Raw genomic sequence first — 12413 nt, forward strand, 5'->3', positions numbered from 1 at the left:
AAAGCTAATACACATTCCTAAGCCTTTCTCTCCCTATCCTCTTTGATGGGAAGTAGTGAAATTCTATGAATTCTGATTAACTGGCCCTGGAGTTCCATTGGAAAGAAACAAGAAATCTTAGGTACTTAATAAATACATTGTCTAGCCTTTGAATTTATTTTAGGCTTGGTGGTTTTGAGCACCACGAATAATTGAAAGCAGACAGGTAACTTCCTCACAGCCTGAGTCAGTGGTACCAAGGACTCTTCAGACACACTATTGGTTGTACAGTGCCAACCTCACTTCCCTGAGATACATAAGCCTGTGACTCAGTTTACCGCTTGTACTCGAGGTTGCCTTCATAAACTCTACTCCCCTGCCCATAAGACCTGGAGCTACATAGTCCTTGTTAAAATGCAGGGTCTTGGGCACAAAGGACCCTACATGTGTAAGCAAGCTTGCCCACAAGTCCTGCCCGGGTACAGGGTTCAGCAGCTGTCAATCTGGCGTTTCCCAGAGTTCACTTCTTGGAGCTAAGGAGCAGAAAAGAAAGTTTCTTTCATCAGATGCATCTGGGGAAATCTGAGTTGAGTAGAGAACTCCACAGAAACATTTCTTGAATGTTTAATAGGTTGGTATTACGAATCTGCAAGCTATGCTGACCATATGGGAGACGATGTCACTCAAATCTGTTTGGCCTCAGCACTCAATTAGCCAGGAGCCCTGAGATCTGAGGGTGTATTGATGGACCCTTGGTAGGGAAGACTCAATCCTCTTTTCCCAGCTCCTAACTTTCCGCTCCCTTGTCTCTGTCTGCTTTCCCTGGCTCTGACCTTGGCTCTGCTCATTCCTTATGCTCTTCTCTCTCTTGGCACAGGCAGACTTTCAGATCACAGCACTGGTGATCTGGGGGAATAAAAATTCTTTTCAGCAGATCCTCAAGTCCCCCACCCCCCATACAGTTGGACAGAGATGCCCCTTCCAGCTAACTAACATCTGGACCAATCAGGCCTCCAGCATCTCACAGGTCTCTGCAGCTTAAGCTCCCTGCATCTTGAGCGCAACCTTCAACTTCAGTCTATTACTCAGCATCTCTTTCTAAAATTTATTCATTTAATTGAAACTATTGCAATTCTCCCTCCAACCTATGCTCTCCACTAATCGACACAGTTCTAACAGGGAGTTGCAGCTTCTCAGATGGCTTTTAGGTTAGAGACCATTGTTTATCATCAAATGCGTACCTCTAACAGTTCACACCAACACATAGGCCATCCAGGACCCTAAAATTCAATGATCTAGAGGAATTTGTGTACATATTATGTTCTTACGGAAATATCAGAGACTCTAAAACATCTAGATTCACATTTTCTGATCAGATGGCTTTTAGGTTAGAGACCATTGTTTATCATCAAATGCGTACCTCTAACAGTTCACACCAAAACATAGGCCATCCAGGACCCTAAAATTCAATGATCTGGAGGAATTTGTGTACATATTATGTTCTTACGGAAATATCAGAGACTCTAAAACATCTAGATTCACATTTTCTGATCTTTTAAAACATACTATTTTTATGGATAGAAATTATTCCTTTATGCATGTCTGTGTTTTGTTTGAGGGTATGCCTATGTACCATGTGTATGCCTGGTGACCATAGAGGCCCGAGAGGACATTAAGTCCTCTGAGTTACAGATGGTTGTGAACCATCATAGGAGGGCTGGGAATTGAACCCTTGTCCTCTGGAAGAGCAGCCAGTACTTTTAATCTCTGAGCCATCCCTTACCTCTGTCATAGTACTCCAAAATTGCATTTTAATACTTAAAGGCACTGAAAACACAATCTAATGGTGTGAGGGAAGAAAGTCTTACCACTTTTACTTCCTTATTTTTACTTTTGAGATTATAATATAATTATAAGCTTTCTCTCTCCTCCCTCCAAAACCCTCCCATGGCCTCTGTTTTCATTAATTGTTATTTCCTTTTACGTTTTCTTTTTAAAGCAAGAAATTTGGCCTAATTTGTATTTCACATGTAGTTGATACTCGCTCCATCCCCACTCCTGAGCCTGTATCTCTCATGCCTGCTCATCCTATAGCAGCCATTGACTATTGTAAAGCATGGAGCTCTGTGGGCATCACAGTTTGGGGAGAATAACACCAGCACTCTTTCTAGATGGTCCTGTTACATAATACAATGGATTTGTAGTTTATTTGGGACAGACATTACGAACATCATAAACACAAACCTTTAGACAACATTTTTATGGTATTTTTACAGTCCTCTAGAAGGGACTTTGACTTATTTATTCACTTATATTATTTTTTATGCAACACAGACATGTGCCACTTTGGGAAATTTAATTAAGCAGTTTTCTTTTAAAAGAACCAAAATGTTCCTCGTTCATTGACCTTTTCAGTTCTGACAAGCAGCTGTCAGAAAATGCCACTTTTCTGATAACTTTGAAGAAAATAAGCATTTCATCTTACCCTTCAGTATAAAGGTAACATAGTAACAGCGAGTAGGGAAGTCAGTACTTGCAGATAGAGAGGGTGGGTGGAGAGACCCCGGTGGGGGAAGACTGTTTGGAATATGTTTTATCATGGTATGTTTTGGTGCAGATAATGAGTGTGCCACTTGAAAAATTTATACCGAAAAACTTTGAAAACGTAGTCACAAAACCTTCTAGCTGCTTAAAAGTCTTCCAGATGCAAAACTTCAGAGTACTCAGCTCACTGCTAAGATATGTGTAAAAACTCAGCACCGTCCTATGAGTCCTAAGAAAGCTGACTGACACCAGGGAAGGCAGATCTAGTAGCCGACCTCCAACACCAATCTGCACGTAATTGGTTCATGGACCTGAAACAATAAATAATTACCTTGAGTTAAGCATTAGCCAGCAAAGCCCACGTCTGCATCTCTGTTTCTCTATGGGGTGTCCTTCCTCATGTGGTAGCCATTGATAAAAACTACTGAATATGTATTGAAACTCAGGGTTGGGTTTCTGTATCATTAAATGCCAAATGAAGATTTAAAAAAAGGAATGCTAAAACATCATTGCTACTAGTATTAATAAGAATTTTCTTGGTGATAGCAAGACGTTTTTATTATTTGTTAATAAAGCAAAGATTATGATGCAATTTTACCTTTATGGAGATTATTTTCAGTGGTGGTGACTCCATGAATAGAATCCTGGCTCTGGCTAATGCCAAGCAAGTGCCCTACCACTGTGGTATGTGCCCAGACCTGTCATTTCCTTATCTCATGTCCTAACTTTTATATTAGCTTTAAATTATTAAATGTATAAAATAGTTTTTCCTTTGTGTGGAATGAATGTTTATGTGTGCAGGTGCAATATGTGTGTGTGCGGTTTGTGCACACATATGATTGCAGGTGTACATGCTGTATGTGCATGAATGGAGGCCAGTGAAGGATATTGGATATTCTTCCCTGGTCTGTTTGGTTATGGCAGCTTGACACAACAGCAATGTGGAAATGCAAGCCAAATAAATCCTTTCCTCTACAACTCCTTGTTCATGGTGTTTTATCACAGTAATAGAAACCTAACTAAGACATGTCCTATCACATCTTAAAGAAGAGATTTTTCACTATCCTTGGAGCTAGTCCAATAGTCAGAGAGCTCCAGTCATCCTCCTGTGGCACTGGGGTTACAAGAACACACATGGTGATTCCTGGCTTTATAACTTAGGTGCTAAAGTCTGAATTCAGGTTCTCCTGCTTTTACAGCAAGTGCTCTTATCCACGGGCTGTCCAGAGCCAAGGCTAGGCTTTCTCATGGTATTTTCACACACGTGCGGCAGGCGCTTTGCTCCTGTTTGCTGCCATTATCCCCCGTTTTACTTTGCCCTGTCATGCTGGCCCCCTTCATCTCTCCAAACAGTCCCCCTTCTGTTTTCATGGTGGTGTTCAAAAATCTAGATACATATGTAAATCCTAAACATCTAAATATATATTTAAACCTAGGTTCTTTACAGGACAACGATCGTTCAGGATGTGTCTTTCCCTCCAGCTATCGAGTTATTCTTTGCCACATCCCATTGTTATTCTGCTTCCCATATCAAATAGGCCATATATAATACACACACACACACACACACACACACACACACACACACACACACGTACTTTATATGCTTTTTAAAATTAGATTCCACATGTAAGAGAAACTAATATTTGTCCTTGTCTTTCTGGATCTGGTTCTTTCTTTTTTCTTAGCTTGATAAACCCAGTTTCACTCATTACCCAATTTCCCCAAAATTACACAATTTCCATTCTACTTTTTGCTTGAATATACCTCATTTTCTTTATCCATTTATGTGATGTCTATCTCATTTCTTTACCTTCTAATTGTTAATAGATCTATTAATATAATGATCTAACAAGCTGAATATATGTTCTTTATAAATAGTTTAAAAAAGCTTGACTAAGAAGTTTGCAAAGCCATTTAGAGACCTCTGACCATGTACTGAGCACTGCAGCTTGGGTCTAGAACCTGGATTGGAGCAGCGGGCCTCTGTGGGTGAGTTGTATCAGGGTGGAAACATCAGGGGGAGGAACCTGCAATTGCTAGTTCTTGCACACACTGGTCAATTGTTGGTAAACAGTCATACTTAGACCAGAGAAGAAGGCTTTGACAATTCTGAGCCTGAGCCATTTGCAGAAAATTTTTGTTGGTACTCCATGGATCCCAGGCCGTAGTCCCTCCAATGGCTATGCCCAGGTCAATGATTCCTTAGAATGTCACTCACTCAGAGCTTCTTCTGCTCACTGCAACCATGGCTGCTGATTCATCTGTAGCTTCATTCTAAACTATTCTCTCTAATGTTCATAACCCTATTGGCCTTCTTCCCTATCTCCTTGATACCAAGGCTTGCTCTTTACTCCCCCTATTCAGATATTTGTAGAGCCTGCTTTGAATCAGAGTGAAGGGGAAAGTGTGGCTAGCTTCCTTCTTGCTGAGTATGTGTCCTGTGCCTTCTAACCCTTTGTATAGCCCATAGCTGTGAGCAATCTATGGGAAATTCTCTCTTGGAGCAGTAAGAAGGAATTTGATGAGGCTGCCACACTCATGTCCAGATACAGTGGTGGGAAGATTGTGACCAGAATTACCTCTGAAACTTGAGGGTAGTGGCCACCAAGATGAGTCTATCAACCAGGGATCTATCAATGTCTCCATACCCACTTCCTGAGCCTTAAAGGAGGAGAAAACTGTGGTCACAGAAGGTGGATCCTGAGAAAAGGGGTGAGGGAGAGGGACTGTAAGGCTAGAGATCTCAGGCAACCTGTGAGCTCAAGGACAACAGACTGTCTTGGGAGGCAGACTTCAGAGAGATAGCTCATTTAATTGGGTAGGAGTCTTCCAGAAGAGTACACATCATTGGCTAGTGTTAGGGAGTTGAGGATGCCTCTTATGCATGGGGGGGGTGGATTTCAGATATTGCTGGACATAACCTTATAAGGAAAGAGAGTTCATCTTGGTTGCCTGGTTACATACCTCCTCCAAGTGGCAAAGGTTGGAGGACAGACCTGTGGCATTGAGGGAACAGTCTTGCTCCTGTTGATCTCAGGATATGCCTCAACCCTACTCTTGCTCCAGGCTGGCTCCCCATATCTTCCACAGTTCCCTAGCCCCACATATCAGTACAGGGTATCTATCAGTCTAAGACCTTTATCAAGCCAAGGCTACCCTTTCTTGCTAGCTCTCCAGTTTCCTATTCAATTCTTTCTTCCCATTTTTGGCCTTGTCCCATCTTATGTTATCTCACCATCCTTCTTTTATCTCCATCTTCCAACCCCTATCCTCTTCATCTTTACCTTCACTTTCCTTCTTCTACTCCCTCCCAGAGGAGAGAGACAGAGCCTCTATAGGGTCAGGTCAGTGTTTTTTCAAGCTGCCGGTCATGACACATTAGTAGGTCACGGAATCCATTTGGTGGGTCATGAAATCAATTTAAAGGGTCATGACCAGAATTTTGTTTTAAATGGAATAAAATAAAATGGTGTCTATCAAACATAGTGAGGGTAAGTACTATTTGTTTTACTGTCTAGGAACATGGCGATTTGTCCCAAATAACAATGTAAAACAAAACAAAGTGACTCTTGCATGAGCCACTGTCGGAATGAAAGATGTGGTCCAGAGAGGATGCCTTACCTGTCTTGCCATCCCATTGCCCCTGGTTCTGAATGTTCATCTCACATTTCTAGCCATGATAATGTCATTTTATGTCTTCCCATTCATTTTTATTCAGGTGATTTCTTAATCTCTGCAATTGGGCTTGAACAACCCTCTGTGGATGTTTTCATAGATAGCCATGGAGTAGGGCCATAAGGAATTGGGTAATCAATCAGTCAAGTGGTAGACAGGACTCAAGTCTTTGTTCAGGACTTCTGAGTCTCCTTTCATTCGTGAACCAGATCAATATTTTCTAAGCTGTTACCACATGAAGGCCCAGGTGGAAAACAAGTGAATTTCTACATCTCTGTAAAGAAATGGAGGACTCCTTAGGACCTCAGGAGACCAATGCCTGGGAACTCAGTCTATTCCAGACATTTTCCAGCTGTTCTACTGGCTGGTAGTATCAATAAAGATACATAATTATAGCCTGTCACAGTGCGGCAACATTCTCCAGTTGGGAAGGTGTACCACATCACGCTGCACAGCTTAGGAAGTCTTTGTTCCCACAATTCTGTGCAGGTCTCCACAGTAGGAATAGCCACAGATGTACAAGACATGTTGGCCCTCTAGGAGCTTCCAATTTAGTGCTTGTGATTACCATTTGCAGTTTGCAAGCGATGCTATGCGGTCTGAGACACAGTCAGCCTAGCAATGATGAACACTTACTGTACATTCTCCTCTCCTTGCCTTGACACTTGAAAGTCTCATTTGTTTCTATGGGAGATGAACCCTCACCACCCTCAAACAGCCTTTCAGTCTTGTTATTTCTTAGTTGTAGACATAAAGCTGGGGCAAGCCAGGAAGAGGGGCACAGAATCTGATAGTTCTCCAAATGCCAAATTCTGCTGCATTCACCATGTGCACTGAACAGGAAAAAACTAATTACTACCTTTCTAAACACATGAGCATGAGTGACATATGCCCTTGAAAGTGGCCAGCAGAGGTGCATCCTGCCAATCATTGTCCCCCCATAGAACTGCAAGTCTCTCTGCTAGAGCCTCTACCTCCTTGAAGACCCCTGCCTTAGGCCATTAGCAAAGAGGCTGGTCATTATTAACTACTTGGCATTGACTGGTGCCACTGAAAAGGAATTCTGGCCATGCATGGACTGGCAGCAGGCACTCAGTTGACCCCTGGAATTTAGAGTTTATTCTGCTGTGAAAAAGAAATCTACTAGAGGATGAACAGAAAATCCCTGATTAAACATACTGGAGAGAGAGAGAGAGAGAGAGAGAGAGAGAGAGAGAGAGAGAGAGAGAGAGAGAGAGAGAGAGAGAGAACTCAATAGTCCCCTATCCCACCCAGCCACATTGATTACAAGAATCTTGCCACACAGGCCCTTGGTTATCACACTAAAACTTGACATGAAAAGAGAAAGCCTTTTTCTTAACTGTTCCTGGGGTTTTGTGCCACTATGGGGGTTGGGGTGGGAGGGTCTTGTGAACCTCTTGCATACCAGAGGAGATTCCAGACTGTGCATGGCACATAAGAGACCTGTTGCTTACTTTGTGTTTACCCAATAACTTGTATGGTACATGTAGCATGGGAATCTTTCTGCCTAGAAAATCGCTCTCATTAACAGGTTCTGCACCTGTTTACTCTGTTGAGTCTGGTCTGATCTTTCTTTCAAGTGAGATTCACTGTCATTTGGTGGTAGCCTTTCAACTCAATTCAGTATGTACTGAGCAGTTCATCTATTAGAGGAGCTGGCTTGGGATGGCACAAATTTGTCCAAACACCTGCTTTTGTGAGTGAAATTTCCTTGTAGCTTGGTCATCCCCATTCATTTACATATACTATGTGGCTCTACTTACCACAGAAGCAGGGTGGCATAATTTAAACGAAGTCTAAAATATAAGCTATCTTTAATATAAAGCAATATGGCTTTTCCTGCCTTACGGGTAAATATAAATAGTAGAATGAAGTCTGTAACAGGGTCTTCATCCACTGGGAGGTTATGTGTTTATTGCAGAGAAAGGCCTGAACACATAAAGCATATGCTGCTAACAGTTCCCTATCTTCTTCTCAATCACATGATATGTAGCCTCCCTCCTGAGTTCCTGCTTTGATCATCTGTCCAGGACACTCTGTGTGTCATATCCCCGAGGAAATTCCACACTGGCTTCTGATGCACAGACCCTAAGCTGCATGTTCCTCCAGGGCCCAGCCTGGGTCTCCTGTTTGTCTTACATCCCTTACATACCTGCCCCACCTACCCCCCATTGTGGGATCTGCTTAGCCTTTCATTCCTTGCAGATTCCCAATAAGCATTTGGTTCATTCATTTAACTGAATGCTAAAATAATGCTAAGCACTGATTTGAGGGGGCGGGAAGGACTAACATGAAATAGGCTCTTAAGGAGTACAAAAGACAAGCCCAAATAGACCCTGAGTTAAACTCATCAAATGAAAATCCCCCATGTCTCTACTGTCCAGCACCATGGCTTTGGCCTTTACACAGAACCAAAATGCTCCAAATAATCAAACCATCTGATAATTGTATTCAAAGCAAGATGTTCTTTCTGGATAATGTCTGAACATTTTTGCTTTATAAGAAAGAGGCTAAGTATCTCTGTCCTACTCAATGCTCTTAAACCCCACCACCACACAAAAGAAATTTAAAGAAAAAAATCAAGATGAAAACAATAATTTTCTGTGACAGGAGTATTTATATGGCAGCTTTCCTCCGATGAGCCCATCTGGGGTTCAGCACCTCCCCCTATGCCAATTCATAAATCAGAAAATGCTATTACCCACTGGCCATAAAAGAAAAACCCACCGCCAATGCAGGGGGCTCATTTCAGAAGCAGCAGCCCCATTGCTGGGGCAGAAATGAGCTCAGAAAATCCACTTGGCTGACCAGAGAGGGGAGAAAGGTCTTTTCCTTGATAATCAGTCTTTCTTTCTTCTCCATCCTTTTTCTTTCTTGAAATATATAGAAAGTAAGGCTACCTGCCACTCTGAAGAAATAATAATAATAGCTAACTAGATTGGAGTGGAGCAAAGGGCAGACATGGGGAGGACTAGGAGCCTGTGGGTTTCTTGGGCAGTCTTGCCTATTGGCTGAAGTCTTGTGCATGAATAAATAGTGTAGAGAGAATTGAGTAAGAGACCTCCCTTTTGGGCATGCTTCCTGAACACTCAGCAAGCACAGGCTGTGAGCCAAAGGAAATCAGGGTGCTGGGGGATGCTTCAGGGAAAGCCAGAGGGAGCAGGTGGGACTCCTTTGTATGCCTTTGAAACCCACCAGTATCTTTAAAGTCAGCCACCAGCACCTCCTCCTGCTCCCTTTTCTTCTCCTCCCTCGCTTTCTTCTGCTTTTAAATATTTTCTTATGCAAAAGATGGAACCGTGAGTCTTGAACATACTAGATAAGTGGTATACCACCAAGCTACATTTTCATCCCATATTGTCTTCATTTTTACTCCCTGGGTGGGGGGATGTTGAGATGGAGAAGGGACCTAAAGAGAACTGAAAATGAAGAAAGGGGAAAAGAAAATGGGACTGGAAGGAAGGGAACTCATCTGGGGAAAGAGTCCATTGCAGGATTCCTCACACAGGATGAAGAGTGGCAGGAAAGGCAGAGAAACACGGGCTTATGAGCCACGTGTCTCATGAACTAGACGAGACCTATGAGGTACAAAGAATGGTAGAGAGTCAGCTACTACAATTCCATGTTCTTGTGACAGGTGCCAGAAGGAAAACAATTGTGTTATAGAGATACTGGCGTGGCAGATAGGAGGAGGTAAACCAGTTGGCCCAGGAGGCTGTTGAGATTACATGGGAGTTTATCAATAACTATCTGTGAGGAAAAAAATTTCTATAGAGAGAATTTTATATAGAAGAATTTATATAGAGTGAAGGTCTTGAGGAGTGTTATACTTGGTATATGGAAGTACCAGAAAAACAGCTAGGCAGAGAGAGGAAAGAAGAAGAAATGGAACCCTATGCTGATGTGGAGGGTAGAACTTATGCGCATCACTCCAGTAGTTCTAGAGCTATGCTGGACTCAGGTGCTCATGACTCTCTATCTAATCCACCCAGATAAGCAGTAGTCAAGGGCATTCCTTTCCCACCTTTCTTTGTTGCCTGCACTGGCCTCTCATGACCAGCTAAGCCACTAGAACCTCAAGCACAGAGCAGCAGTAATGAGAAGTGAGGGTGACAGACACCATTGTTTGTCTTGCAGAAGTCTGATGGATCAGCCTAGTTTTTTTGCTAGGTGTGCTAAAGTATGATTTTCATATGATTACCAGTTTTAATTGGTAGATCTAGTGATCTAGACATGATAAAGTGATATCAACTATAGTCACAGTTCATGCCAATGTAGCTTTCTTGTACATGGAGTCAGATTACTTGAAACTTTTATATCTGACTTCTTTCACTCAACTCATTGCTTTTAAGTGTCACCTATAATGCTGTTCCTTTCTTATCACCAATGAGTGATCTCTGATGTTCATACACTCTGTTTTTCATTTACCAGTTGATGATCCCTGAGTCTTTTTCCAGTTTAGAGTGATTGTGAACAAAGTTCCTTCAGATACTCTCCTGTGAGCATACATTCTTGGTTTCTCTAGAGTTCAAGACCCAAGAATGGGGCTGCTGACTCATAGAATATGAAACTTCGAACTGCTTTCCAGGCTGGTTGCTGTTTTAATTTTTGTCAGCAATATATAGGAATTTCAATTGATTCTCAGTTTCACCAATATTTGAAATTATTAGATTTGAAAAATACTCACCTCCCTAGATATAGTGGTATAAACCTCTAGTCTCCATACTAGAAGCAGGAGGATCAGTAGCTAAAGGTTATCTTTGAGTACACAGCAAGTTCAAGTCCAACCTGAAATATGTAAGACCCTGTCTCATAAAACAAACAAGCAAACAAAAACAAAACAAAAAACCCACCACTAACAAAAAGCTACTTATCTAGTCATGGGGATTATTGCTGTTATTATTATTATTATTATTATTATTATTATTAATTGTTGGTTTAATTTGTACTTTTCCTTATGACTAAGGATTATAAATGTCTTCTACATACATATTTGTCATGTATATTTCTTCTTTGACAAAATGTTTGATTTTATTTTTGCCAGTTTTAAAAATCATGTTCCTGTGAAAGTTAGTCATCTATTCTGCAAAACCACTTTTTGCCAGATATGCAATTTGTAAATATTGTCTCACAACCTATATGGGAAGTATATCCTCTTAGTCACTCAATTTTACTGACTCTGGATGGTCACCATACCAGAGGACACAAAGATACATCACCATCCTGTTCCTCTATCAGTTAAGATTATACTTTCTCGACCCGAAGAACCTCCAACCCCTGCAGAAGCTACTGGAATTCTCAGTAGAAATCAGACAGGGTCTGCTAATCTCCCACATAGACCTCTATTTATAGAATATTCCTCTATAAGTTGAAGGCACACCTTGTCAACTTTTTGGTTTCCATAAAAATAATTATTCATTAATTATAATTTCTTAACCACACATAAAACCCCTTCTTCTGAAAACAAAAGGCATATTCTTTGTCTAATGATACTGTAAGCTTATTTTAGCTTCCTCTGCTTAATTTTTGGCAGCCCAGTTAGATAGTTTTCTTGAAGTTGCTCACGTACTTCGAAAGGAAGGATCAGGGATGAAGGGTTCTTTTACATGTTGAGGTCTTGCGAGTGGAATTGAGGACACTAGCCTTTGCTTAAAGATCTTTTGTCATTTAAGGTATGGAGGCTGGCTCTTTGCTTTTTGGATCTTGGTGGATAGAAAATATCTAAAGTTATAAAAACCCATTCCATTTTGTGGACTAGAGGAAAGAAGGACAAAGTCTAAGCTGTGACTATAGAGAGCTAGACACCAGGCAGTCTGAAGATTTTGATGAGTGCAATACCCAACAGCTTCACTCACTATCCCTACCTTCTCTGTTCTTCTGAGCCTGAGTCCCAAGCTACATGGCAACACCCCAGCAAATGAGTAAGAAGAAATGCTACACACCAGCAGCATAGCTTTTTTATATCCCAGGACCAATGCAAGATGGAAAAAAAAATCAGGTTTGTACATTTGATTTCAGTCAGCAAAGCTGGGTACAATTCCCTAGGCTGAACTAGTCTATGTTATGAGTCCAGATACAAGTTCGAAGGAAAGCTCGGGTGTATGTTTATGTATGTAAAAGGTGTATTTAAAACAGACAATGTATAAACTAGAGAGCTTTGATATAAAGTAGTATGTTTCATTTTCCTATGA

At 41.4% G+C, this 12413-nt stretch overlaps 1 protein-coding gene and 1 long non-coding RNA gene across 2 annotated transcripts in view; one reads left to right on the plus strand and one right to left on the minus strand.

Moving 5' to 3' along the window:
* Positions 1–12413, plus strand: part of Plxna4 (plexin A4) — a 440342-nt gene that overhangs the window by 291453 nt on the left and 136476 nt on the right. The gene's annotated exons all lie outside the window — the stretch shown is intronic.
* Positions 2769–12413, minus strand: part of LOC116903990 — a 133031-nt gene continuing 123386 nt past the window's right edge. Inside the window, exon 4 of the long non-coding RNA XR_004388321.1 lies at positions 2769–2834. This is a non-coding gene — a long non-coding RNA (uncharacterized LOC116903990). The remainder of the gene's footprint in view (positions 2835–12413) is intronic.

Source organism: Rattus rattus, chromosome 6, assembly GCF_011064425.1.
Source record: "Rattus rattus isolate New Zealand chromosome 6, Rrattus_CSIRO_v1, whole genome shotgun sequence".
In the NCBI taxonomy this organism is placed as follows: Eukaryota; Metazoa; Chordata; class Mammalia; order Rodentia; family Muridae; genus Rattus; species Rattus rattus.